The 13,446-nt window shown below is 45.1% G+C and overlaps 1 pseudogene; it reads right to left on the reverse strand.

Moving 5' to 3' along the window:
- Window positions 1–313: 313 nt before the first annotated feature.
- LOC105104488 (prostaglandin F synthase 1-like) lies at window positions 314–10,839 on the reverse strand (annotated as a pseudogene).
- Between the last annotated feature and the right edge of the window lie 2,607 nt (window positions 10,840–13,446).

Below are 13,446 nucleotides of genomic sequence, written 5' to 3' on the forward strand. Positions count from 1 at the left end.
GAAAAAAATTTTTAGACCCCTTTGAAAAGTCTTATAAAATTATATACTCAATGTGAATATACAACTCACATTGTGAATTCTGTGAATGTGGTAAATTCACAGAACAAAAGTAAAGAACACGGAACTACAGACAGGTGAAGAGCTAGACTTGGAAAATTTGGAAAATACACCGCGGTTAGCTTTTTCTGAGGGATCCTGGTCACCTGTGATCACTTCCAGGGCTGTCAGCATTTCAGTCTCAGTTACACAGGGGGAAAAAAAAGACAGATAAACAAAAAAAAAAGGCCAAATAGCAGTAGATGAGATTGTTCAAACTGTATCTTTACTTTGAGGGGAAAAGACTGGGTTTGGAAACTTTTATTTCCTGATCCAGGGACTCCAGCCTTATCGTGACTGATAAGACCAAGTGACGTGGGATGAAGCAGGTGTGTTCTCATCCTTGAGAGGTCCTCCATCATCAGCCAAAATCCAAGAACGCTGGCCCAGCCACAGACACTGTCGTTAACAGTCATCATGAGATGGATGAGTTGGATGATGAGAATATCAAAAAAGGTATCTAAAGGGAGAGCCTTAGTCAGGTTTCAGGGCTGGGTAAAGAGTGGTTCCTTTTAACTAGCTTAAGTATGAAAATTAATGTAATTTCCTTTTTGGACAAGTACAAACCCAACTGGTTTTATAAAAACCGTATACAATTGCATTACAGTGTAACGAACACATTGTAGGAAATAAATACACTTACATGTACTTGGGCACACATGCAAAACACAAACCAGTATATGCCGTGTTTGTAGGTATATGATTCTACAACTCAGGGACATAGACTACTTGTGTTGACTTTATAAACTGCCAAGAGGGCAGAAATGAATTCTGCTCCTTTTACCACAGTGCCAGTTTGTGGTGTAATACAAAAATTAACAAATATTTCAAGGTGATGACGAGGAAGGTGATAAAAATCTCTCTCTTGTTCAGTGTCTTTCATGCACTCAGACATAATTTATCTATGACTTTACTGGATGAAAAATATATATTGGATCTAAAGATGGACAGAAGGATTATAATGTAAGTCATTTCAACAGGGGCTTCCGTTTAGCAAGAGAGGTAAACTCTGTTTTCAAAGTACATTGATTTTTGTTTAGACCAGTGAGTAGGACAAAGAAGAGAGAAAAGAGAGTTGAAAAATTGGTGCAAAGGATGTCGTACTGACAGATCCTGGAGTTTCAGCAGAGGAAGGGCAGAAGAACGGGGGGAGACAGTGGTACGAGGGCTTGAAGGAAATATGTTTTCAGCCACTTTCCTAAAAGAAGAGGCAAGAGAAGACTCTGCCCTTTGTGGACTAGAATAAACGGAATCCCTTCGCTGTCCGGCCGCGCAGCGCCTACTTACGGCTCATCATCCATGTAGTGCATGTCCCTGTTTAAGCCGTCCAGCCTCTCCATGTCCTCGGGAGTCAACTGAAAATCAAAAACCTACCAGAAACGTGAGAAGATCAAATCAATTTCCAGAGGCAATGACTGCACACCCCCCTCCCCTCCACACACACAGACACACAACTGTATGTAGGAATTCATGAAGGTTTCATGAGACAGTTGTCTTAAACCTGGGGTTCATCCCCTGGCAAAAGTCATGGGCATTCATCCACCAGAGCGTTGACACTGGCAGTTCAGATGGCCCTCAGAGACTTTCACTGAGTGCCCGTGGCCGTGGCGAAGCAACCCTAGGGATTCTGGAGCCCAGATCTCATCTCATCTGACTCCATCATTTTGCAGCTGAGAAATCAAGGGATGATTTACTGAGGGCCGTATGGTTGAGTGAAAACTGGGATTCAGACTCAAGCTTGATCCTCTGTTGGCTGTTCTTTCCAATCACCATGCCCCCCCCCCCTTGCAGGAGGTGGAGGACAGAACAGTTAAACACAGCACACAGCCGCAGAGAGCACACAGGCAGATAAGCTTGGCCCATATGCACATTGAGAGCCTCCCAAATAACCCCCACCAGGGGGAAGCAGTGTGCCTCTGTCCGTCCCTCGCCGCCCACAACCCTGCCGTTTGTATACCTGGAAGTTCTCTTTCATTCTCTCCTCATTGAAGCTCTTGGCCAGGGCCACCCCCCCACCCCCCCCACCCCGCTGAAGCTGGTAGCGCAGGGCGACCTGGGCCGGAGTTCGCCCGTGCTTTTCCGCGATGGCGCCGAGGACCGGATCCTGCAGGAGAGCTGGGTGGTTCTTCTTCACCCTGGGAGGGAGGCAGCCCTGCTCTGTGTCCGATACTAGTCACTTCCACCTGGGACAGTGCGTTCAGGCTGGGCATGGCCAAACCTCTAGAGTCTTCCTTAAGACCCTCGGGCTGTCTTAATATCTCTTTTGCTTCTTTTGGTAAATCCAAAGAATAAATACAAAAGAAAGCAAGGTGGAATGGGGAAATTGGGCATTTTTTTTCATTTTTTAAACATTTCAGAGAAACTCAGTAAAAGATTAAGTCAAGAAGACAAAATTGCCCAAAGACCCAGTCACCATCATAATAAACAAGAAGTTTGTAAGAATTTGCTATTTCAAAAAATGCTTTCCACTAATTCTCTGTTTTGTTCTTTTTTGTTTGCTTGTTTGTTTTCCCCATGGAAAACCCTCTTGTTTATTTGATTAAACAAAAATGAAATAAGCAGCATAGGAACAACTTTAAAGTCCAAAGAGACACCAACTCTGTTTCAAGCCTGAGGAAGCTGATACTCCATCTCCTTGCTGCCCTGCCCAGCCTCCTCTGTGGTCCACGTCAGTACGTGCAGAAGCCTGTCAGCTAACACAGGGGGTTTTCAACGCTTTTTCATTGGTTCTTCACCTGCTCATTGCCTGTCACACCTGAGGCCGGCAGTGCATCATTTAAGATTTAAAGGTAAAAATTCTCAGTTTTGTTCTTAAGTGCTAAAAGGCACACATCTACATTCCTCTTGAAGAAACTAAACCTTAACAGAAATTGTTCCTTGTCTCATATCCCTCAACTGTTAAGTGTCAGAACCGTGCCTTGGAGTCACCTTGTCACTCTTAAAAGCCAAAGCATTTGTACTGGACGAACGTTTTAATCAGTCACTTGATTAGTCAATAATGGTTTGTTGAATCCCTACAATGTGGGCTAGGGGAAGGGTCTGCAGAGGTGGATGGTCATTGCTGACTATCCTTAACTTCCCCCAGACAGTAGAGAGGTGGCTCTGGAAGGCAGGGTCTAGGACCAGAGTACCTTTCTAGAGATCATTACCATGCCTTCCTCGAGTCAGACCCCAAAGGGGCGTAAGCAACAAGAAGAATGTCCTTGGATGTGCAGAACTCCAGCAGTTTGCTCTGGTTGAGGTAAGGGTGACATTCCACCTGGAAGTTGCCAAGCAGAAGTCGGTTTACAGGACCGGCAGGACCACCAACACCAGATTTACGAGGAACGCCGTCCCATGTTCACGGTGTCAGAAATACTTAGGAAAACCCGCAACACGGGCCAGCACGGCCCTTCACCCGCAGGGGCGCCCGTGCAGCTCCCGGAGCTTGCCTTTGGACGACAGCCCCGTGGCGGCAGAGCGGAATGAACGGATGAGCTCAGGGCTCGCAGAGGACAAGTGACATGGGAACAGAAATGAATAAATAAGAATTAAAAAGTGGTGCAGCCTTTAGAACCATCTTCAGTAACTTAAAATACATTCTGTTCTCTTGAAGCAGCTAATGTCCAAAGGCACAGGAACGAGAGGGGCGTGTCACTGCTGACTTTGCGGAAATGAGGAGAAAAGAAGCTGGAGAGGAGGGGGAGAGGTGGGGGGCAGATTGATGGGGCTCACCTGGTTGCAGACAGGCTTGTGCTTGAGCCCTGGCTTGTTCAGGATCTTCTCCAGCTGCTCGTGGTTAAAGTTGGACACACCGATGGACTTGGCCAGTCCTGCGTCCTTACACTTCTCCATGGCCTCAGGAGGAAAGGGTAGTGAGGAGTGATCTGTGTAGCTGCCTCGAGAAGCATAATCAAAGGTAGGGTGCTGGGTGGGGCCGGAATGAGAGAGACTGAGACAGAGCAGGAGAGAGAAAGTCTTCAAAGGTGCAGATGTCAATAAATAAGACAGGAATTGGCCAATAGGAGGAGAGTGAAAAATAAGATCGTTTTTTAAACAGCTAAGATAGAGTAAGAAAAGAATGCAGGTGGCCAGGGCAGGGCTGAGAGAGCCAGTACAATCTTTAGCTAAACACCTAGAAAAATCTGATTGAACAACAGCAAAACGAGCCAAGAGGGCAGGAGGTGCGGTCAGGTGCAGTCTGGGAGACAGGAGGGGGCCACGCCGCCTCCCAGACCACTGGTTCTGTTTTCTCTTTGACCTCACCTCCCAGGCTCACTCTGCTCCGGCCACACAAGCCCCTTCGCTGGTTTTGAACGTGGTAGGCTCTCTCCTGCCTTTAATCTCTGCCTCGGCTTCTCTGTGCCTGCGTCACTCTTCCCCTGGTAACCACAGAGCTGATTCCTCATCCCCTGCAAGGCTTTGCTCAGATGCCACCTTCCCAAAGGGGCCTGCTCTGCCCATTTTTATTTTTTTTTAGTTGCTTCTCTGCGCCCTAACCCTCACCCCCTCCACACCCACCACTCTCAGTCCCCTTAATCAGCTTTGCTTTCCCGTATCCCCGCCTGCACCTCTTCCCGCCAACAGCACCAACCAATCTATGGGGCCAGAGAGCCTGGTTTCGTTCATGGATGTAGCCTGAGCGCTTAGAAGTACTCAGCACTGAGTACGTCACAGGCACTCAATAACTACTTACTGAATTACTAAATGAATAAAATGTGAAACCAAGACAGAGGCACATTTGGGGACTTGCCCAAGTCTACACAAGGGGGCAGAGTCGGACCACATCCACCTTTCCTGAGTTCTTGTCTGTCCTCTCTCCCCCAGGGTGCAGAGACATGGCCTCTTCAGAGCTGCACTCACCTCCCACGTGGCACAGAGATCCACGGGGTCAGAAATGATTTTTCCATGTGTGTCCCTTGGGAAGAAGTCCTCCCCGGGCTGGGAGACAGGAAAGAATAAGAGACTGGATCAAGCTCCGTCTGGCCTCAGCCAAGCTGTTCCGAGCCTGCAGACCCTGAGGCCAATGGAACAATCTGTCACTGATCCTGAAAGGAGCTGTAAGGTTAGGCCACCGGGAAAGGTAGTACAGTGGGAAAGTACACTTCCAAGAAATGTTTTTAACTGCTGAAGGGTTAATAAATACTGTTGTGCCAAGGGCATCTCGAAACACCCAAGGCCCCAAGCTAGTGAGAGCCCAGAGGGCTGCCATGGCTGGGCGGGCTCCTTGGTCCTGGACCCTGCGGCATAAGGCCTTCTCACCTCTGCTCTCCACCTGGAGATGGGGGGCGTATACAAGAGCAGCCTGTCAGCACCTCAAGGGCTGAGTCTCATCCTCACTAAAATTTTCTGTGCCTTCACTGGTCTCCAAGTCAGGACGTTCCCCAGACACCAGTGGGCATGAGGCTGAAATTCATAGAGCACGGGGCCTTGAAAGTGTAGACAGGCGCCCACAAGATCGAGGCAAACACGCTGAGACCATTAAACCCTTGTCAGTCTGAGGCTGGCATAGTAAACTGGGGTGGGGACAGTTGCAGGGAAAAAAAAAAAAAACAAATCAAAGTATTATATATGTTTCTTCCCACTTTCACAAACTGCATCCTCCTTCTGTTTAGCTGCCAGTGTTTAGGTTGTAGCCAAAGTACAGTAACTTTCGCTAACCTTCAAGGCTATCAGCTAATGAATAAGATGAAGACCCACGTAGCTCAGCTGGAGTTTCCTCAGTGACCTTTGCGGGCCAGTTTGGGCCAACTCTGGGCGGAAGAAGGGGCCCCACACCTGCAGTGGTTGAAAGAGAAGTGGGGCGGGGTTTCGTATTTAGGAGTCCTTAGGAGAGGTTTAATACACCCACCACCAAAAACCCGCTCATGGTCGTTGGAAAGTGACAAGTCATCCCGCGAAGCCCAGATTCTTTGTCATCATAGCTCATTCTCATACTGAATTCCGTAGAAAATAAAAATATGGTCTTACAAAGACATTTTCAAAACTCAGAATACAAAGGAATTATTTGGTTTGCTTGTGCAAAATATATCCATGGCTTCTCCCTCAACCGTTGTAAATCACAGTATCTGGAGGCTGGGCTGGGAAACCGCACTTCAGACGAGCACTTCAAGTGATTGTGATTCTGGAAATTCTCTCTTGACTGTATTAAGAGTTTGTTGTTTTTTTTTTTTTTTCCAAAGAAAGGCCCATTAGGAACTTTCTGGGGGGTGGCATTTTAGTCACTTCATTTTAAGGAGAAATAGCCTAAGGAAAATCCATCAAAATTCCTAAAGGTAAAGAAATAAAAGGATCCCATGAGAAGAGGCTTAAAAGATGGGAGTTGAGAGGGTGAGAGCTGTAGGGACACCACATCTAAACACAGCCATGCGGATTCAAATTCTGGAGCTAGAAGGAAGAAAGAGGAGTAGGGAGAATAAATTAGGAGTTTAGGATTCACATACACACACACTACTATGTGTAAAATAAACAACAAAGACCTACTATACAGCACAGGAAAATGTATTTGATATATTGCAATAACTTACAATGGAAAAGAATCTGAAAAAATGCATATATGTGTGTGTGTGTGTGTGTAACTGAATCGCTTTGTTGTATGCCTAAAACTAACACAACATTGTAAATCAACTATACTTCAATTTAAAAAAAGGAATACTCAGCAGGGAGGGTACAGCTCAAGTGGCAGAGCGCATGCTTAGCATGCACGAGGTCCTGGGTTCAATCCCCAGCATCTCCACTGAAAAACCAAATAAATACATAAGCCTAATTACCTCCCCCTGCAAAAAAAATTAAAAAATAAAAAAAGGAATACCCATTTACAGACCTGCATAGGGGTCATGATCATGAGCATCAGCTCTCTCCATGGGCTACTCGACCCCAAATTCAAATGATTGCTAGCAGCAGTCAATTCAATGAACACGATGGGAAAAAATCTTGGGTTCCCTTATCCAACCTGACTTAAATACCAAGTTCTTTTATTTGTTTCAAATATGGTATCAGTGGATGTAAAGAAAATTAGTAGACAGTGGTTCTAGAGTTTTAAAAATACATTAAAAATACTTTTATAAACATGAGTAATATCCTCAATCAGTTTCATGGTATTATTTTTCCTGCATCACAGGAAAGAGAAATAAATGTCTATTGACAATGCAGTAGGTTGAGATACAAGGACTAAGGCTCAAAGAGGTAAAAAGACTTTTTTCTTGGTTAAGAAATTTCCCAAAGTCAAATATATAGAATATTAAAGAACTAACATTTGATCTTAGTTTCCAAAAACCAACAACTTCTGACTAAATAGCTGTGCTTCCCAGTACAGCTAAGAAGGATTGAGTCACTTCATCAAAACTTGAGTATGACAGAGTCAGAAAGACCAAATCCAACCCCTGACTTTCAAAACGCATGATAATAAAAACAGCTAGCATACTGAGCATTTAAAATATGTTAAATACTTTTCTGAAAGTTTTACATGTATTTTTTGAAGTAATACTCATAAAAATCATGTGAGGCAACTATTATCTTCATTTTACAGCTTGGGAAACTGAGGTACAGAGTTTAGTTTGTCCGAGGTCACATGTTTAGTGAGCGGCAGGACCTGGATTCAAATGCACAGAAGCCACACCCCTAGCCAGCTGTTCCAAACCAGCCTTGTCATAGTTCAAGAGTGAATGGAAATCAAACCAATGAGAAGAGAAATCCCCCAAGAGTCTATTCAGCGAAGAGCGAGCTTCCCACAGATACACGTGCAACTACCCACAGCACCTTCGTGGTGTAGAATATGTCATCCCTCTTCACAGTGCCATCTGCCATCTTCTCCTGGATGGCCCTTCCAATCTCTTCTTCATTTTGGTACAAGTACGCTGAGTCAATATGGCGGTAGCCTGCATCAATTGCTCTCTTGACGGCCATTTCTACCTCGCCCTTAGCAAGCTGGAAGAGCATAAAAAGATAAAGTCCTGCTTGATTCAGGAACAGGTGACCAGTTCCATTAGAAGAGCTGTCCAGTAGAAGCCACTGTTTTCCTCGGGACTTGCAATGACAAAGCTTCACATTGGCTTATAACCAGTGGTGAGTTTTTAACAACTGACTCTGAAAAAAAGGTGCCCTGATTTGTAGTATCTGCCAATTTCTATGGTGGAAATACTCCTACCATGCCTAATTTCAAGCTACTGATGTTGGGGAAAGATGCTTATAGTTGAATCTTTGAGCCCATAAGCTGGTCCCAGCACACCACTAGGCTTAACTCTCTATTTCTGGATTTACACTATCTACATGACCTATAGATTTATACAATTTCTAAATTAAGTCACTCTCCAAGAGATTCTTAGACTGGTTTCAACCCAGAACTCCAGTGCTAAACATTATCAATGCAATGAAGGTATAATTTCAGGTAGAATAAATTTGTGATTTACCGATGCAAACTCAGAGAACACTTCAAACAGCATTTGACCGTTGGACAAGCAGCAGCAGAACCACTTGGTGGCTCGTCAGAAACGTGGATTTGTGAGCCTTATATCCCAGATCTACTGAATCAGAACCTCTGTGGGCAGAGCCCCCCAGTCTGCACTTTCAACAAGGTTCTCAGATGTATGTCTGCCTGTTAAAAGTTGAAAAGCACTGACACTGCACAAAATAACCTACTCTGGAGAGAGGCGTGTTACAGATGAAGACAGTGAGGTCCACCTGGACTCCCCGAAGTCCCTCAGTGGCTGGTACTGACCAGGACCCAAGTCTGCTACCCATCCCACCTCCAATAATGCCTCTATGGTTACCTTAGACGGAGCAGAAGTGCCCAACCCCAGCATCGGCATGAAGTGTCCATCATTCATCTTTAAGGAAAAAAGCCTCATTTGACTCATTTTCTCTCACTGCTCTGGCTAAACAAATACTGATTTTCTTCTTCTCAAGGAGAAATCTGCGGAAGGAAGAAAATCGTACAATTGTTATTTTTTTTTAGCAGCTTTAATGAGACACAATTCACGCATCGTAAAATCACCCCCTTTAGAATATACGATTCCGTGGCTTTCAGTATATTCATAGAGCTGTTACCACTACCAACTTTAGAATGTTCTCATCACCCCCAAAGCAGCCCCACAATCATTGGAAACAAGCCCCCACCCTTCGTCCCCTCCCGCTCCTGGCAGCTGCGTCCTGTCTCTGTAGATTTGCACATTCTAGACGTTTGATGTAAATGCCTTCATACAAACGCAGCATTGTCTGCCTGCCCTCTCTCACTCAGCATAATGTTTCCAAGGTTTGTCCACGTTCAAGTACGCATCCGTACTTCATTCCATCTTATGGCTAAATAATATCCTGTCATTTTGGGTGTGCCACACTTTATTTATATGTTTGTCTGCATTTTTATAATTCATAAACATTCGGCTTTTCCCACTTTGGGGCTATTATGAGTCATTCTTTTATAAACATTCATGTACAAGTCTTTGTGTAGACACACATTTTTAATCCTCTTGGGTACACCCCTCGGAGTGAAACCACTGGGTCAAATGGCAAATCCACATTGAACATTCTGAGGAATTGCCAGATGTGTTCCTGGCAGAGAGACAAACACATAGCTCTAGTTGTAACAGCTAGATGGCACTACATCCATCAGAGTTTCAAGGCAGGTAAAACTAGGTCTCTGGCCAGCCCCAGAGAAGATGGAGCACTGGACTCATGGACCAGTTCTTTCCCCTAAGAACAGGGGGAGCTAGGAGCGGGGGCTTTTTAACAGCTCACTCTGTGCTGAGCAGGGGGAAGGATCTAGGGTGCCTGGCAATTCTCACCACCGTCTCTGTCTCCGCTGGGTGGCTGGATGGTGCTGAAGATCATCATAGCAAGACTGACCTGTTTGCAGATTAAGCTGTTTCCTAAGCGCAGCAAGAACAGCCATGGATCCTATATGCTTTTTTTCAGGCTCCTTTGCTGGACCTTTTCATGAAGAATCTTAGATTGAACCCTTAAAACTCTCTTGAGGCTAGGACGTCAAGCCAAAAATTCACCATAACTTTGCCTGCTACACCTATAATGCTGGGTTAATTTCTCTCTTCTTGAAGTCCCCAAAATATCCTGAGATTTCTGGGCCTGCCAAGAAGTGACAGTCTTTATTCACCTGGCAAAACTCCTGGGAACCCTGTAAACAAGGAGCCAGGCTAATTTTTTTCAAGGGACTTTATTGGCTCCATAAAGTCACCCTTGGCTCCTTAAAGGCGTCTGTCGCATCCGAGTCTATACACGTGTCTCTCAAATACGACATTCCAGCCAAAGCCTTGGTAATATAACCAATGTTTTTTAATTATGCCCTATTACAAATATAGATTCTTACTGAACCCATGCAAATGACTATATTACCATGAAAATTAAAATATTCACTAAGAGTTTCTGAATTCTAGAGGGGCCAGGTAAGCAGAAAAAGATAAACGTTTCATTCTTGTTCACAAAGATACATTTTGCTAAATTTCTGTAAGTCATAGAGAAAAGATTTCTCCAAATCTGGAAAAAACAACAACAACATATTAAAGAACCAGCAAACAGTCCCCCAAGTTATAATCACCCTCATCAGTTCACATAGTAAATTCTTACTGGTCTTGATCTTTTGTTAGCAGCTGTATGGAGCCATCAGTTGTCTGCACTGGAGTTCTGCGATTCCTTACCCATTTCAGTCGCATGATCTGAAAGCTACCAGAAGCCTGCATTCTAGTGCACTTGTTAAGAGTCCGTTCCGCGAAGCTCTCTGTCTCTGCTAAGGGTGCCTGTCACACTTCTGACGCAGAGAGGGAAGCTTTCACTGGGGAGATTTATTTCCTGCTTTTAGGGGGACCAAGGAGGGTCAGAGTGTCCTTGTTGCATTGACTGTTTCTTAAGTAACTTCAGTTAAAAACAATCAACATGCCAACATATGACATATTGGGGGGGGGTGACACATTCTGCTCCCCTTCGCCACAGTGAACCTCCCAGCCTGTGCCAGCCCTGAAGTATTCAGATTCCTAAAATGCCTCCTTCTCAGCCCTCACGCTGCTGACTCCCTCTGTTTAGATCCCCATGTCCTTCCACTTTGACCTCTGATGTTGGCCCTAACTGCCTAGAAATGCTTCTTCCTCCGACTTACTGAGTTTAGAAATTCTCCAGAGACCTTTAAACTTTCACAAAGCCAGCCCAGCTACTGGTATCTTCCTTTTGTTCCAAAGGTCACTCTGGGGATTGCAGACAGAGGAAACGCCCGTTGGGGTTCTGTGGACTTCGCTCCAGGCCCCCTTGATTCGGCCTGTCTGCACGCCTCCTCATGGGGCGCGCTCTCAACGTTCTGTACGCGCGGGTTCCTGCTCGCCTGCTTTTTCCTCCACTTGACTTTGCTGCCCTTTAAAGAACATCCTTAATCAAGTAACTGTCGCCCTAGTACAACAGCCTAGGAGAAACAGGCAAATGCTTAGAATCACGCAACCTTCCAGGGCTGAATCACAAAGACATAGAAAATCCGAATAGACTGGCCACCAGTAAAGAGACTGAAACAGCAGCCAAGAACCTCCCAAGAAACAGAAGTCCAGGACCAGACCGCTTCACAGGTGAGTTCCAGCAAACATTCAAAGAACACTTGACCCCTCCACTTCTCAAAGCCTCACAAAACATTGAAAAGGCCTGAACACTCCCTTACTCATTTCACGAGGCCAACATCACCCGGATACCAAACCAGACAGAGACCACGCAAAAGCACTTTTCGTTGTGTTGAAGTTTCCTTTGCTGTGCAGAAGCTGTTTAGTTTGATGTGGGCCTATGTGCATATTTTTGCTTTAGTTCCCTTGCCTGAGGAGGAATATCCAGAAAAACTATTGCTCAGAGTGATGGCAGAGAGCATACTGCTCATGTTTCTTTTTATGGTTTCAGGTCTTGAGTTCAAGCCTTTAACTGATCTTGAGTTGATTTTTGTGATGATGTGAAATACTGGACTCGGTTCTTTTTTTTTTTTTTTTTTTCCGGTATGTGGCTATCCAGTTTCCCCAGCACCATTTATTGAAGAGACTATTCTTTCTGGTTTGTATGCTCTTTGCTCCTTTATCGCAAATTAATTGTCCATCAGAGATATTGACCTATAATTTTTTTGTGTGTTTCCATGGGATCTTGTTGGCAAAGACTATTTTTGACAGCTTCCGTTCCACAGAGAAAAATACGGAAATTATCACTGTGCTAAGAGTCCTGCCCCAGCTGGCTCAGCTCTACAGCTACCAGACTATCTTTCAGTCGACCTCGGGTGTCGGTGCCGTCCGTAGGCCTGCCAGCTCAGCCTTCATCTCTGGACCTTCCTAGATTCCCATGCAACTTCTCTTCACCTCTACGGTACTGCACATCGGCATGGAGTGAAAGGCTGACTTTGCTCTGCAGGTTATGAAAGAATTTTGGCATCTCTAAACATGCAGGCAGGGAATGTCTAGACTCTGAGAGCTGCCGCGAAGCTGCAGAGGTAAGGAGGTCAATTCACAGGTGTGGACGGTCCCTCGAGGTTTGGTTCCACTTTCCTCATGATGGAAACATCCTTCTGAAAACCAGTTTCTCCAAAACTACTCCACACAGTCTCATGTGAACTAACCTGACAACCTCCAAACCTCCTTCGCCCAGTCAAAGGCGACTGCCAGAGAACGGCCATATTTCCCAGTCCAGTTCCCCCGCGTAGACCTCAGAACTATTAGCAACACGGACGGCTTGACTGCAGGAGCATCAGATCCCTTAACAGTGGTGTTAGGAGACAGCCACAGAACCTGACTCTTCACAGGGACTCCAAAAAACTCATTTTTCATTAAAGGGAATAAACTGTTAGAAGGAATAAAAATTGGACCACGCATTATTAATTTTCCGTAACAGACTATTTTTAGAGTAGTTTTAGATGGACAGGAAAGCTGCACGAAGTTCTGAGAGTTCCCGGACTTCCTCTCCCCGCCCCCACTTTGCCCTGTTTTTGGCATTTTGCTTTAACTGTGGGTCATTCGTTACAACTGATGAGCCAATATTTTTACCTTACTGGGAACCAAGGGCCATAGATCGCATGAGGGTTCACACTTTTTGTTGTACAGCAGCCTTGTGCATGTGGACATGTATCACCGTTACTGTACACATAATACAGAATAGCTTCACCTCCCTGAAAACCCGTGTGCTCCACTTCCCAGCCTCCCTTCCCCTCTCCCTGCAAACCCCTGGCAACACTGATCTTTTACGGTATCTACATTTTTGCACTTTCCAGTTGGAAACAGAGCGTAGACAGCCTTTTAAGATGGGCTTTTTAAACTTAGCAAATGCATTAACGGTTCCTCTGAGTCTTTCCATGTTTTGATAGTTTATTACTTCTTAACACTGATTGAGATTCCACGTTGTGGATAGAATTATGGAACC

This window comes from Camelus dromedarius, chromosome 26 (genome assembly GCF_036321535.1).
Source record: "Camelus dromedarius isolate mCamDro1 chromosome 26, mCamDro1.pat, whole genome shotgun sequence".
Lineage (NCBI taxonomy): Eukaryota > Metazoa > Chordata > Mammalia > Artiodactyla > Camelidae > Camelus > Camelus dromedarius.